Here is a 16561-nt window from a genome sequence, read left to right on the forward strand (position 1 = left end):
GAGTTTTGCAAAGTGAGAATAGTTTTGGAGATTGGTTACACAACACTGAATGTTCCTAACACTACTGAATAATACTATTTAAAGTGGCCAAATTACAAATTTGTAATTTGTACATTTTACATAAATTTTACATACATTTTTACCATAATTCAGTTTTGTTTTTATGCAATAGTAAGCCTTGAAAAGACATGGAGGAAAAATAAATGCATCTTACTAAGTAAAAGAAACCAATGTGGGCCATACAGTGGTGGCACACACCTTTCATCCCAGCACTCAGGAGACAGAGTCAGGTGGATCTCTGTGACTCCAAGGCCAGCCTAGTCTACAGAGTGAGTTCCAGGACAGCCAGGGCTACACAGAGAGACCCTGTCTTGAAAAACAAAACAAAACCAATCTGGAAAGGTGAATGCTGTGATTCCAACAGTCTGACATTCTGGGAAAAGCAAAACTATGGAGATGGTGGTAAGATCAGTGGTTGAAGGAGAGGCGTGTAAGTGTCCAGTGAGTCCATCTGATAGCCACAGCCAGTAAACTCATCAGTGAGGAGAAGGGACAAATCTATTCCAAGACTTCCAAATGAACTATGACAACTCCACCCCAGGGGAACGGAAGCAGAGCTTCAAGTTTCCTAAGTGGGCTATACTCAAATCACATTTTCCCCAAGCCTTTACTGGGTAAGTGGTGGGGACCTGGGGGAGCAGGGACATTCACAGTATAGAACTCTGCTTCAGACAGGCCGTCTAGACCCACCTCAACAGCCACAACCGCATTCACAGCACTGACAGTTGATAGGATGTTGATATTTTATTTCTGCACCCCAATAAAGCTTATCTGGGGATCAGAGGAAAAAGCCAGCCAATATATTAAATATAGAGGTCAGGCAGTGGTAGCACACACCTTTAATCCTAGCATTCAAGAGGCAGAACTTCATCTGGATCTCTCTGAGTTCAAGGCCACACTGGAAACAGGCCCAGGCATGGTGACACATGCCATTAATCCCAGCACTAGTTAACCATAGAGGCCTGGAGGTCTGTCCAGACAGACAGGACATGATAGAGCTGGGTGGAAAGAAGTGATGTAGCTGGGCAGAGAGAGGAAGCAAGATGACAGGGCACAGAAAGGCATATAGGTGTGAGTATACAGGAAGTAGCTCTCTCTGGAGGCTGAGGAGTTGGTGAGGTGAGGTTGGCTGTGGCTTGTCCTGTTCCTCCAATCTCTCAGTTTTCACCCCAAGATCTGGCTCTGGGTTTTTTTTTTTATCAATAAGACCGGTTAGCAATTCGTGTTACATTTGGCGCTCAACGTTTGTGGCACAAATTCATGAAAAAGCCACTTGCCTCTGGCTGGCATTGCAGTCCCCAGCTCAGGCCCGCCCGAGCTGCACGAGGCCAGTTGTGGTGGTGCACGCCTGTAGGATTTGCTGAAGGAGGCAGAGACGGGAGGATCTCAAATTCAAGGCCAGCCTGGGAGGCTTGCTGAGGAGAAGCTGCGGCTGGGGCCAGGCCAGGCCACAAACAGTAGTGGCGGGACCATGGCGTTGGCAGCTGCTGCTCTGAATTACCAGCTGCTCCTCATCGCGTTGGTGACTGCGGCGATGCTGCCACAGGGGATGATGGGTTTACCGCTGCTTGTTCAGAGAACAATTGCCAGGACCATCGTGTTACAAGAAAGCATTGGCAAAGGTAAGGTTGGTTTGGAGAAGTTTAGTGAGGCAAGTGGCAGGGAGAAGAAGTGGCTGTGAAGACATTCTCTTCTAGGGAAGAACGTTCGTGGTTCCGAGAGGCAGAGATTTGTCGGACTACGATGTTACGCCATGAAAACAGCCTAGGATTTATAGCAGCAGACGACAAAGACAATGGCATATGGACTCAGCTGTGGCTGGTGTCCGATTATCATGAGCGTGGATCCCTTTTTGGTTACTGTTACACTGTTAGGGTGGAAGGGATGATCAAACTCGCTCTGTCCACAGCAAGCAGTCTTGCCCATCTTCACGTGGAGATTGTTGATACCCAAGGAAAGCCAGCGACAGCTCACAGAGATTTGAAATCAAAGAATATTTTGATGAAGAATGGAACCTGCTGTATTGCAAACTTGGGACCGGCTGTGAGACACGATTCTGCCACAGATACAACTGGTATTGCCCCAAACCACAGAGAGGGCACAAAAAAAAAAAAATCTGCAGGGAACCGTGACCCTCCTAACAGTGACTTTGAAATCTCCAAAAAGATGATGGGATCCTACAATGATGATTCCATATGGACTATGGTAAAGCCATTAAGCTGATTAACAGCACCCAAAGATGGGCTTTGGACTACAAACTGCTCAAGGCAATTTCACGATGGCTAACTGAGCTGTCCACAAGGATGATTCCATCAGGATGACGATAATACCAATAAGCTGACATGAAACACCACCCAAAGGTCGGCTTTGGACTACAAACTGCTCAGGACAATTTCGAGATGATCCAGCCTCACAGACTACTCGATCAAGGACTTGAGATAAGCCCTGCACTTTCACATTATGCAGAGACTGGACAATAAATGATACAGCTAACTCTCCCAGGACTTGACAATTAACCTAAAAATTTTCTGTTCAGGATTCCATAAAGATGCCTTTGCCCCCGGACAGCAGAAAGTAATTTTAAGAAAATGGCCCCCACATTCCCAAGAGGTGGGATAGGTGGTTTTTGGTCATTCAGTGGGTCATGGATAATTGTCATTGTTTAGGATAGTTGGTTACAAGTTGTTAACTGATAATGATCAGGGAAAACAGCTAAACAAGGAGATCAGATTCAGGGTTTTTATTTGAAAAACAAAGAAGAAAAAAGAAAAAGAAAAAAGAGGATATAGATAAGAGGTAGATTATTAAATCTACTCTGAAAAGAAAAAAGAGAGAATATGGATATGATAAGATAGAAAGGTAGATTATTGAATCTACTTTTAGAAAGCAACTACTAGTTTTAAATATTTTCACTGGATTGGATTTTTGTATATTGTATACAAGTTTTGAATTGGATTCACCAAAATAGGATAAATAATGAATTTTTTGTCTGAATTTGTCAAATGTTAATGGACTGAACATTGTTAATGTAATTATTGACTAAATAGATATATATTATATATATATACTTATTATATATAGTTTTTCTTATATTAGTTATAACTTTTTTATTTTAGACAAAAATGGGGAAATGTGATATTTTATTTGTGCTCTAACAAATAAAACTTATCTGGAGATCAGAGGACAGAGCCAGCAACTAGATTAGACATAGAGGCCAGACAATGGAGGCACACACCTTTAATCCTATCACTCAGGAGGCAGAGATCCATTTAGATCTCTGTGAGTTCAAGGCCACACTGGAAACAGAGCTAGGTGTGGTGGCACACACCTTTAATCGCAGCACTTGAGATCTCATGTCTTTGCTTGGGAAGGACACATGCCTCTTATCCCAGGAAGTGATGGCAGGAAGCAAAAAGGTATATAGGGCATGAGGACCAGGAACTAGAAACTATTAGCAGCAGTTCAGCTGAGATCCATTCAGGTGAGGACTCAGAGGCTTTCAGTCTGAGGAAACAAGATCAGCGGAGGAGCTGGCGAGGTGAGGTTGGCTGTGGCCTGTTCTGTCTCTCTGATCTTTCAGAATATACCCCAATATCTGGCTCCGGGGTTGTTTTTTTATTAAAAGACCATCTAAATTTCAATATGATGTGAAAATGGACTCATATCTGTTCTCTTTTTCCCAAACCCATAATCTAATCATGAAAAATAACCAGCCAGGCTGTGAAAAGGACCTCTAAGACCAGCTTGGGAGGCCAGTGCAGGAGGATGGCAAGTTCAAGTCCCACCCAGGCTACAGTTCAAAGCAGCCTGGAAAACTTAGTGAGACCATCTCAAAAATAAAAAAATAAATACGTAAATACAAAGACTGGGGTAGAGCTCAGGGATGGAGTAATTGCTCAGCATGGGCCCCTGGTTCAAGTCCCATTAGGAATGAGGAGCGGAAAGGACAGGAAGGAAAGGGAAGCAGTGCAGGGTAGAGAGAGGAAAAGAAAAGCTAAACCCCTGGTAATTGTAAGAGTGGGCGTGAAACCATTCTTTAAGAAACAAAACAAAGCACCACATGTGTTCCCATTTGCATGACGTCTTGGTTACTTTTCTGTTGCTTTGATAAGACAACCATGACATAGGCAACTTATAGAAGAAAGCGTTTACTTGGGACTTAGAGTTTCAGAGGGCTAGAGTCCAGGATGGTGGTGCAAAGGCACGGTGGCTGGTCAGCTGAGAGCTCACATCTTGATCTAAAAGTAGGAGGCAGAGCAAGAGCACACTGGGAATGGCTAGGGGTTTAAACCTCCCCCACCCCAGTGACACACCTCCTTCAACAGGCTGTATCTCCTGCCTTCACCAACAGCTCCACCAGCTGGGAACCAAGTATTCAAGTATATGGGATCATTCTCACTGAAACCCCCATGCAAGGTTTTTAAAGAGACAAATCTAGTCCTCTGTAACGTAACAGAAACCAGATGGACAATTGTCTAGGGCCAGGGCTTGAGGGGTGCGGGAGGGGGGAAGGAACACACATACACAGAAGGAAGAAAGCTCATGGGATTCTGCTTTGTCTACTTATTTTCAATTTTCTACGATTTATTGTTTTTTATTTTAGGTGTTTGGGTGTTTTGCCTGCATGTATGTCTGTGCACTACATGCATGCAGTACCCCAGGAGGCCAGAAGAGGGCGTCAGGCCCCCTGGGACTGAAGTTACAGGTGATTATGAGGAACAGGACTTGCATCCTGTGAAAGAGCAGTACACATACTCGTAACTGCTGAGCCATCTCTCCAGCCCTTCTCTCTTTTTTTATGTTTATACTATGTGTATGAGTTTTTCGTCTGCATGTGTGAATGCACACCACATGTGGGCCTGGTGCCCATGGAGATCAGAAGAGAGTGCCAGACCCCCTGAGATTGGAGTTAAGGGTGGTTGTGAGCCACCTTTTGTGTGCTGGGAACTGAACCCGGGTCCTCTGAAAGACAGCAAGTGTTCTTAACTTCTGTGCCATCTCTCCAGCACCCCGCCCTTTTAAAAAATATTTTATTATTTATTTGTGTGTGTATATGCTTATATTTGCAAAAGTGTGGGTGAGTGCTCACTGCAGGTCAGAAGAGGGCGCTGCATCCCTTGGCATGGGTAACAGGTGTTTTGTGAGCTGGGAACTAGGTGAGTGCTAGGAACTGAACCAGGGTTCTCTGATGGAGCAGGAAGTGCTCTTAACCACTGAGGCGTCTCTCCAGCTCCCAATCTGAATTCTTCAAAGGAAATTATATGAATTTTTTTTCTGAAAGTGCTTGATAATACAAAGTATAGGTGTATCCCTGTGGCTTGGTACTATGTAAATACTCCTCTTTTTAGATGAATGCCCCCAAGAAATGCATGACCAGCTTTAAGAACAAGCTAGTTATTCAAGGAAGAAATAACGATGTGCGGCCAGCTTTGGTGAGAGGCAGCCTGTCCTCCCAGGTTTCAGCTGCCACATACTTATCGTTATCAGTGGATGTCAGAATCAGGACTGTATAGAATATATTCATATTCTCTCTCTCTCTCTCCCCCTCCTCCCTCCTCTCCTCCCCGCTCCCCCCCCCCCCCCTTGCTTTCCAGCAGGATCACAGAAAAGAATTCGCTCTCTTCAGTTTCCCATGGGGGTCAGCCTTTGTTGCAGCTCAACTAAGCTTCCTCTGGAGTTGTAGCTTTTGAAATAGGGCATTAATTGGAAGCGATTATCCAATTATACCAGCAGTGACGATGCTGTATACTAAATATTTACCAAGAAAAGAGAGCATTTAACCGAGGATTTAATTCAGCAGCCAAGCACAATGAGGCTGCAAGCAACCCAGCAATCGCACAGAGGGTGTCTTCAATGGCTGAAATAGTCAAGAGTGTACGCGGTGTAAGTCGCCGAATAAAACAAGCACCGTGAGGCTCAGTTCTCAAAGCAGGGCCAACATGCGCGATGTCAATTGCAAAAGTAATCAAAGAGCTGTGTTTGTTATCTAAACCGTGTGAGATTTCTCCAAGTGCTTGATTTTGAAAGTAGCTAGGCTTTTAGCTTTTTCCCTCCTTTGATGCCTTCTGGCGTGCCCTGCCTCGTATTCTGAAGCCATCCTTGAGACGGATGCTTCCGATGGAGAGTTGCCTTGCAAGGGATTCAGCGCAGCCGCCCCGGGTGTGACAAGGAGCTGCAGGCAGTCATGTGCTGCCTGTGATCTGCAGCTTCCCCCGAGTGCTGGCCAAGTCCTTGTCAGGGAAGGTTTTGGCTGGGCTACTGGCATTGATTAAATGGTGTGAAGAGAACCCACACGGTGTCAAGGAATATTTATATGGGCAAAAATCCATCAGCGACACCTGCAGGCCTGGCGCTCCAAGAAATGGAGGAGAATGCCCGCTGAATTTGTTAGCCCGGTGTGAAGGACACTAAAACAGAGAAAAATGCCACCAACTCTTGGGTCATCTTCTTGGTGGCTGTCTTGACAAAGCCATGTAATTCCTTCTGCTATGATGTCACCTTTGTCCAATCATAACCTTCCTTCTGAGAGCGGAGGCTAGCTCCGGAGACAAGGTGAGTGACAGCAGGAAGCCACGCAGCAGTCACTAGGCAACAAGAGCCAGCCTTCAGTGGATGAGAATTTTAAAGAGTTTAACCCTTGCACGGGCTGGCTTCTTGACGCTGAACTGGTGGGAATCTCGGGACAAAAGCCGGAGAGGAAAATACTGTTTGTTTCTCCAGCTGTGCTACGTGGGAAAATGCCGTCTCAGTCTGAAAGGGTTGGGGAAAGTAGAAATTTCTCAAAACCCTTCTTCTTTCTTTCCTTCCTTCCTTCCTTCCTTCCTTCCTTCCTTCCTTCCTTCCTTCCTTCCTTCCTTCCTTCCTTCCTTCTCTCTCTCTCTCTTTTCCCAAAAGGACCCACTAGGACCTCCAGATGTTTTATGGTGGCTCTTCAGTTGGTCTGCTTAGGTAGGCTGCACCAGGGCCGCACTAGGCCGTGCCACAAAAGGGAGTGTCACTGAAATCGGCCTGCGCTCTCCCACCAAGATACACTGTGGTTAGGGTAGTGTGGACAGGGATGTCTGTCCAGTGCACACTGCCTTCCTGGGCACCTTGAGGAGTTTGTCTGCCCAGAGCAGGTACTTTTTCATCACGTGCACAAAATTGCCGCATGGGCTTGGGAGTCATGACATCACAAGAAAGCTAGCTTGCTTTCTTTCTTCCTTCCTTCCTTCCTTCCTTCCTTCCTTCCTTCCTTCCATTCTTTCTTTCTTTCTTTCTTTCTTTCTTTCTTTCTTTCTTTCTTTCTTTCTTTCTTTCTTTCTTTTATTCCAACTAAACAAAAGTTCTGCAAAACTACCCCTCCACCCCCTTCTGCCGTTGGATTTAGCAGAGGGCTAGACGGCCCAGAGTAGACTAATGGTCTCGTTTCCAAACTGGGTTCCAGAATCGCCTTATCCAGATGCTTTTGGTTAGGGTTAGAAATTCCAGAGGCCACCGGGCGGTGGTGGCGCACGCCTTTAATCCCAGCACTCAGGAGGCAGAGCCAGGCAGATCTCTGTGAGTTCAAGGCCAGCCTGGTCTGCAGAGCGAGATCCAGGACAGGCACCAAAGCTACACAGAGAAACCCTGTCTCAGAAAACCAAAAACCAAAACCAAAAACAAACAAACAAAAAAAAAAAAACCCAGTTTCCAGGGGCCAAGGTTCTCTTGAAACTAGGTTCTATTGTTGTTCATTGGAGAGCTCTCACTGTTTAACTTTATTTTCTTCCCATTAGCAGTTACATAGTATGGTGATTTTCTTAAGACAACACCTCTTTGGTTTTTGTCTCGATCATAAACTGACCAGTGAGTGACACTGTGAAGCAAACTCCTAGAGGGCAGGGCTGATCCTGTTTTCTGTAACACTGCCTGCTGTACAGGAAACGCATAGACCTGTGCTCATGAATGAGTCAGTCAGCTGACTAACTCATTCATGATGTTCCATCCAGGGAGATCTAATGAGAGACAGGTAGGTAACATCTTCAAATCGTCAGCAGCCTAGCTAGGAGTGTGGTTCATGCCCACAATTCCAGTGCTAAGGAAAGAGGAGTCAGGAGCATCGTCATGTGTCGGAAGCCAGCCTGGGCTGGAGTGTGAGGTCCCGTCTCAAAATTCAACACCGAAAACCTTGTCAGAAAACTTACAGGTTGTCTAGTACACCACCCATTTTGCAGCTAGGAAGCTAAGACCCAAATAAGTCCCCAGTTCATGAAGAGGAGTAGGCAAGTTTCTCTGTAATCACCCGGTGTGGAGGCTGATTTAGAGGACAATCCTGTGGAGTTGAGACCAGTTCCTTTAACCTTGCTCCCGACCTCATCTAGGGTCATTAAATCTGTCCTAATGTTTTGAAAACTGAAATTTATAACCAGGTCAGAAATACACAGGCTCTGTGATTAGCTCAGCAGAGCCATTTAGAATCTGGGAACCGGAAACGTCAAAAAGAGACATGTAGGCAGGTAGGCAGGCAGGTAGGTAGGTAGGTAAGTAGGTTGGTAGGTAGGTAGGCAGGTAGGTAGGCAGGCAGGCAGAGGTAGGTAGGTAGATAGATAAGTAGGTTGATAAGTAGGTAGGCAGGCAGATAGGTAGGTAGGTAGGTAAGTAGATAGGTAGGCAGACAGGCAGGCAAATGGATGGGTAGCCATAGAACTAAATGGACACCTAGATAGGTGACTAACGCTGCCCGGTTTCCTTCCTGCTATTTATCCCTACTCCTATCATCAAGCCAGGGTACTGGCCTTCTCTCTCCTCTTTCTCGGCTCTTTCTTAGGAACACAGGAAGGAAGAGGAAGAGTTCATTTGATGTTGCATTTCTAAGTCACGGCCCTCAGAATTCTCTATGGATTTCTTTCTTCCCCAGTGACTTTTGTTTAATCTAATTAAAATAGATCCAATTTCTTATAACAAAACCTTGGGAAATCCAGGGAGTTATTAATATCCTCAACAAAGATAATAGGTTACAAACTTGGCTTATTTACAGATATTTTAAAGACAATATTATGTCAGTCAGTAAAAGAACATTGATTATGTTACTTTATTTGGAATTTTCTAAAACTAAAAGTTGTGTTAAAAAATTGGAAAGATCGGCTGGGCGGTGGTGGCGCACGCCTTTAATCCCAGCACTCGGGAGGCAGAGCCAAGCGGATCTCTGTGAGTTTGAGGCCAGCCTGGGCTACATAGCGACCTTCAGGAAAGACACCAAAACTCCACCGAGAAACTCTGTCTCGAAAAACCAAAAATAAATAAATAAATAAAAATAATTGGAAAGATCCGTTTACTTGCTCAGATTATCAGTCAGGAGATACCGATAGGCAGTATATGCATTGAACTGATGGAGATACTAACTCAAATCCACATGCTTTCTGTTGAGGAATTCCTCAGTTGGTTTTTCTTAGAGACAGTTGAAAGGGCTGAGCTGGTGATTCAGAGATGTGTTGAGTATGTCAAGGAACAGCTGTGCCAAGCAAAGTAATGACCCTCCAGGTGGCTGTATTCTTTCTTGTTCCTGGAACTTGTGAATATATTACCATTGATGGCAAATGAAGCGAAGGTACCACATGGAATTAAGTTTTCTAGTCAGCCTACCTTAGAGAGATTGTAGATGATCTGGGTGTCAATATTCTGATCCACCCCAAGGTGCACACCCTCGACCTCTGTCTCTCTCTCTCTCCTTCTCTCTCTCTCTCTTTCTTATCTTTCTTCATCTCTATTATAATAAACTCTCCACATGGCTGCAGCGTCTGGGTTGTGAATTACTGGCCACTGCCACTGCCCCCAATGCCCGAATGGTGTGCATCTATCTGCCCAGCCCACCGCAGCATGCCAGCATCATGGTTCCCTGTGAGGGGGATACTCACGTGGGGCAGGGGCGCATAATAATTCATAACACTGGGGTTAAGCAGAATGTAATCACCGTGTTCTTAAGTGTGAGCAAGGGAGGCAGGAAAGAGAATATTGGAGTAACAATATTAAAGATTCAATCCAACAGTGCTGACTTAAAGATACAAGGGGCATGAGCCAAGGAATATGGCAGCCTCTAGAAGGTAAGAGGGCCAGGAACTGGGTTCTCCCCCTTGAGCCTCCAGAAAAAAAAAACACAGCATACTTGGTTTAAGTCTGGCTCAGGCCTTTCTAGACTTCTGACTGTAGCTGAAGGGTTATGGCTCCCTTGCCAACTATACAGAGAAGACTGAGATTTGGAAACAGGTTTTGCAGGTATTAAACCTTCACCTGTCCAGGTTACAGTGAGGGCTGAAGATCTAGAGCGCACGTAGAGAATCTGGTTGGTGGCCTGGGTCTCATCCTCCCGCAGAGGAAGCAGGTGGGCAAGGAACACCCTTATCCCAGTTAGGGCGGTCACGGGATTCCCAAAATGCCCCTAGGTGTTAATCCCACTGATCGAGAATAAAACCGCCACCCCAGATTAAAGCCAAATTTGCAAACAAGCTTTAATTAGATACTGGCCAGGCAGATGAGATCTGGCCTGGTCCACACCCAGGATCCGGGGAAATGGTTCAGAATCACAGTTTGTATTGACTTAAGAAGGGACCCCCATAATACATTGCATTTCCCATCAGGTCCAATCAGGGGCAAGCAAAAACCCTGGCTTACCTCCAGCCTGTGAACCTCCTGCCCACATGTGATCAAGCATGGCTGGTGCAGATGGGTCAAACTTGTTCAAGGGAATGAAAAACATGTGGCTTCTTATCTCCCATAAACCATAGCCTCCAGCATTTCAGGAACTATCCATCCTTGGGCAAGGGCCTTGCAGACCAGAGGCATTTTTGTTTCATGGATCTCTAAGGCGTAGTAATGAAAACTTAAAATGTAACTTTGGCTCTCACAATGGCATCCAGAGACCTGGAGTTTAGGGAGTGGACTCTGCATTTTACCAAAAGAAGCCTGCAGGTGAAGACTGGATAGGACTATGTTACACCACAGCAAGAAGAGAAAGGAGAAAGAGGAGGAGGAGGAGGAGGAGGAAGGGGAGGAGGAGGAGGCCGAGGAGGAGGCGGCGGCAGACAAAGACGTGTGTTTTCCTAGGGCCAGGAGGACTCAGGGAGGCAGCCAGCTTGGGCTGTTTTGTAGGACTACACAAGAGGACTTCTGAGTGGGAGGGTAGAGGGCCTCAAAACGACAGGGAAGGGAAGAGAGGGGGAGGGAGAAGAGAGGAGGGGAGGGAGGAGAGGGCAAGGGGAGGGGAATGCTGGAAAGCCTGGGCTCAGGGCTAACTGGGAGCTTCCTGCCAGACAGAAGGCATGTGTGACAGTCAGTCTTGGTGGGATTTAGAATGACCAGGGAAGCAAACCTCTGGTGTTAGTGCAGGTCAGAAAGCCTTAACCGATGGGGGGTAGATCCAGCCTGAATGTGGGTGACGCCATTTCATGGGCCAGGGTTCCAGACTGCAGAAAATGGAGAAAGTGGGCTAGATGCCACATGACCAGCTGCCTAGCATTCGTTCGTCCATCCGTCCATGCCTTTCCAGGGATGGTGGACCCTACCCTCAAATTGTGAGTCCAAACAAACTGTTCCTTAAATTCCTCTGTCGGGGCTCTGGTTACAGTGATAAGCAACAAGGGAAGTCACTACTGCACATCCACAACCAGGGATCTAAGAGTGTTGTACTCTGAGAAACCCCCAGAGACCACCAAGGAGCCGGTTTCCAATGCAAGCACATAAGGGTCCTTTTATTGTCAGGTTCAACCTGGGCCACCGAGTGGCAGATGGAAGGAAATGTGGCAGCAGCCACGAGCCCAGGTGTAGAGAGTTTTTATAGGGAAAAAAACACAAGCCGGGAATTACATGCTTGGGATTGGGTAGAAGGGATATGGGGCAAGGTGATTGTTTTTGAAACTATTGGTCTAGACTTTGGGCGAGAAACCACCTTTTGAAACCATTGGATTAGACTTTTTGGAGGGGAATCACGACTTGCTGAGCAGGAGTATCTGGGCTGCTCAGCAGGATTATCTAGATGTCTTCAAGGGCCATAAACCACAGACAGAATGTCTGCAGGAGTATCTGGATCTTGTTAAACTTTACTTCCCTGTATTGTTCAAGTTGCCATGGCACATTCCTGAGGTCCTTCCTGGAACTGAGTCCAGCAGGTGGTCTGAGATGGTGGCCCTACCCTAAGATGGGGTCTGTATTGCCTTCACAAGAGCAACTCATAAAACACCGGCCAGAGTCCCGCAGGGCCACTACGGGAGCCAGTGGTGTCTCAGGACTGTGCCTGCAGGACGGATTGTCCTTCTCTGTCCCCCATTCTCAAGCACCCAACCTTGAGAACTCAGAGACTGATGCAAGAAAGAGGTGGAGCTGAGGAGGGAGAAGCCCCACATCTTCAAGGTCGCATACTGACATCAGGCTGGCGGAGCATTCCTCTCAGCTGGAAGAAGTTAAACTCATTCCACTGTGGAAGTAAGACACTTTAAACACAGGGGTCCTTTTCTTATCTAGGTAAAGCTCCCGGCATGATGTCACCCATATAACCGAATGCTTTGAATGTCGGCTGTTGCCATTGTTTCTGCTACTGGCTTGTGATCTGGCTTGCTTTGTTTCTTTTAGTGCATTGTCTTTAACCTATTTTTCCTTTTGTATTTTTTAAAAATTTTTTTATTGTTCTGTTTTGTTGTTGTTGTTGAGTCAAGGTCTCATAGGTAGCCCTGGCTAGCCTGAAATTCCTCCTGCCTCTGCCTCCTCAGTGTGGTGATTGCAGGTGTGTCCCATGTCAATGAAGCATGTTTGTTCTCATGTCGATGAGGCATGGAATGTGAGGTCTCATGGTTTTATTTGCTGATATAGCCTTTTGTTTACTGCCCACAGGCAGCTGATCGACAGCAGAGGCGATGGATCCTGCTATGGAATGTACCAGACACTCATTGATTAGCGCACACCGGGAACATCACGTCTAGGTGGCTTCCAATCCTCCTCCAATCACAAACCAGTTCTAACACACATTCTTATTTTTACAGTTCTTGTTTATTTGTTTTTTGGTTTTTCAGACTTTCTCTGTGTAGTCCTAACTGTCCTGGGACTCGCTCTGTAGACCAGGCTACCCTTGAATCCAGAGATCCCCCTGCCTCCGTCTCCCAAGTGCTGGGATTAAAGGCGTGCACTACCACCACCATGCCTGGTTTATTTTATTTTTTATTTTTGTACATTTTTTGTATACTGTATGTCTTTATTTTCTTAGTATAAAGTCATAGAAGAGAAATGGCTGTTTTGAAGGTTCTGGATGTTTTATTAAAACTTTGGTGGCTCACATGAGTCACCCTAGCTCAGGAGGTCGAGAAAGGAGGAGAGCAGCAGGTTCCAAGCTGGGCGACACAGCAAAACTCTGTCTCAAAACAACCAAGGAAACAAACACCTTTGAAAATTATTGTCCAATTGTGCTCTGGAGGGATTTTAAGACTAAAGAAAAAAAAAGCCAATAATTTTCTAAACATAGAAATGATGTTTATTATCTTTTCATAGTTCCAAATATTTCTAAGCTCTAAGAATTTGCTGTAGTTTCAGTCCAAAGCAGGACTTCTGTGAGGTTAAAAATAAACATGCATTTCATATTTCGGGAACTTTTTCTAGGGCAAAGGTGACTGGATGAAATGGAACCCAGATCACCGGGCAACAGAAGCCGCTGAGGAACTAACTCCTCAGCTTAGGAAACCCTGCTCAAGGGAACAGGCTCTTCCCAGTGTCCTCGGGAAGAGTCCCAGGGCAGAATGCAACTGTGTGTTGAGTGTCTGCTACATAAGGTGCTGCACTGGGTGTCATGGGCATGTCCCTCCTCACCCCAGGGCACATGTTAGGGCAATGGTCCAGACTCTGGGCACTGGGTGTCATGGGCATGTCCCTCCTCACCCCAGGGCACATGTTAGGGCAATGGTCCAGAATCTGGGCACTGGGTGTCATGGGCATGTCCCTCCTCACCCCAGGGCACATGTTAGGGCAATGGTCCAGAATCTGGGCACTGGGTGTCATGGTCATGTCCCTCCCCTAGGAGTTGACACAAATCCATATTCACTCCTTTGAATGACTAGTGTCCCTGTGAGGTGCTAGACCATTGCCATCTTGATTCTTTTTACTTGAGACAGTCATGTTTCTTTTCATGGGGCTGGGAGGGTAGGGGTAGGGGCTGGGCCACGGATCTTCAGCTGGATTTGCCATCCCCAGATTTGTTCAGAATCAGGATCTGGTCACAACAGATCATTGTGATGAGAAGCCAAAAAAAAAAAAAAACAAAAAACAAAAAAAACCGCAAGTTCACATATCCTGGGGCTAAGCCATCTAGAAGACTGCTCACCACTCTCTTTAAAAAAGTTATGATTTTGTTTTATGCATGTGAATATTTTGCCTCCCTCTGTGTACAATTGTGTACTGTGTGTGTGTGTGTGTGTGTGTGTGTGTGTGTGTGTGTGTGTGTGTGTGTGCACGCGCACGGTCCCTCTAGAAGCCAGAAGAGGCCATTGGATCCCTGAAACTGGAGTAACAGAGTTGTGAGCTGCCAAGTAGGTACTGGGAATTGAACCCAGGTCCTCTAGAAGAGCAGCCAGTGCTCCTAACTGCTGGGCCATCTCTCCAGTCCTGTGTGTGGGATCAGCATTTGTAGTTGTTGCTGTTCATAGGCTTTGCCGCCAATGTCAGAGGGACCAGCTGCTGCAGCGAATTCTAATCAGTCTTTTGTTGTTGTTGTTGTTTTGAGACAAAGTGCTGTTCTGGAACTCGATCTGTAGACCAGGCTGGCCTCGAACTCACAGAGATCCGCTTGCCTCTGCCTCCCGAGTGCTGGGATTAAAGGGGTGTGCCACCACCGCCCGGCTTGGTCTTAATAATAAAAACCTGGAGTCAGATATCAGAGTAAAGCTGAAAGATCAGAGAAGTCACCTCTGACCTCCATGACTCCTCAGACCAAAAAGGGGCTGAGCGCCTGTCTCAGCCTGCCTTATTTTTATCTCCGCCCAACCATATCACTTCCTGTCTCCTGTCTATACAGACCTCCAGACCTCTATGGTTAACTAATGGCTGGCTCCACCCTCTGGTCTTCAGGCAAGCTTTATTTGTTAGAGCACAAACAAAATATCACCACAAGCTGCCGATCCAGGATCCCCTCATTCTTGCTACAGAACCCAATGTTACTAAAGATGGTAATGCCTTAACTCACATTTTCAGGCTGAGTTTGAGCATGGGGGTGACCAATGAGATATAAAGAGTTGTCCCGTGAAGGTTGCCAGGTTCCTCCTATTGGAGGCTTGTTCACCCACAAAGAAATCTTGGATTTTCTTTTTTGAAACTTAATTAGGATTTGTTTGCCACCCACAATGTGACGTCGCCATTGGCATTGCTGATTAGTTCCCATAGAACACACTTATATTCATCTCTCTTTGGAGTTGCCCATTCAGGGTAAGTGGTCAAATCCTTTATCATATCTTTTAGTGTAGCTCACAAGCGAGACATTTTACTGAATTGCCACGGCTTTCATTTGCCCTTTGGTCTTTCCAGCGAGGATTTTCTGATTCTGAGAGGGGACATGTGGGTAGGTTGTATTTGTCTGTGCCTTTCATCCCAGGGTCATACCTGCTCTGTGAATTTAGGTAGGGGACAGCACTTTGGTCTTGACGATGCCTGTGGTCCTGACTGCTCAGAGAAGGTACCCACAGCCCTTGCCTGCCTCGTGGGACTAGCAGATAGAAGGACCTGACAGTTGAGAGCTGGGGTCTAGGGTCTGTACCACAGAGCCAAAAAACAGACCTAATTTTTACATCCATCTGTGGCAAGCGTAGATTGGGGCTTTGGCACAGAAGATACCTCGGAGGCGAGGTCGTGTGAGAGCTAATTCTCTCATGGTCTTCCTCCAATATCTCCTGCACCTCAGTGGATCCATGGACACAGACAGAGAAGGACAGAACTTTATCCATGTGGGAAGGCAGGGAGCCGGAGACCAAGGACTCTGAAAGAGAAAGGGTGGGGGAAAGCCTCTTTGGTCCTCTGGGGCAGGAAAGGAGTACCAGGGCAAGAAGCATGCCTAGGGCCACTGTGAGACCTGCAAGCCAAAATCAGCAACCTTGCCTTCCGCCTCGGTCAACCCACTGGAACGGATGAATTAATGGTATCCTCGCTCTCCTTAATTGGAGCAGATAATTGGGGAGCTGGCTCTGGGCACAGGAAATGTGTTCAGATGGACTTGGCATAGGACAGCAGGAAGAATGAGGACCACCTGATTTCATCTTGTGCCAAGGAGGGCCGCACAAAGAGGCAGTGTCTCTCCTGCAGCCTGGCCCCAGCACAGCATGGGGCTAGAAAGAGCTGTAAGCTCGTGGGGTCTTGTTCCGTTCAGGAACCTCAGCATACAGAAGCGGGTGATGGCTAGGCAGGCGATGGATGACCAGGAGCCACAGGGGCAGACGCTGGGCTGAAGTCACTTCCTTGCTTTGAGCACACCAGTTAACCTCTTGGTGGCTGCTTCTTCATCTAAAGTAATGGAGGGAAC

This window comes from Peromyscus californicus, unplaced genomic scaffold (genome assembly GCF_007827085.1).
Source record: "Peromyscus californicus insignis strain IS unplaced genomic scaffold, ASM782708v3 Scaffold_1__1_contigs__length_55948999, whole genome shotgun sequence".
In the NCBI taxonomy this organism is placed as follows: Eukaryota; Metazoa; Chordata; class Mammalia; order Rodentia; family Cricetidae; genus Peromyscus; species Peromyscus californicus.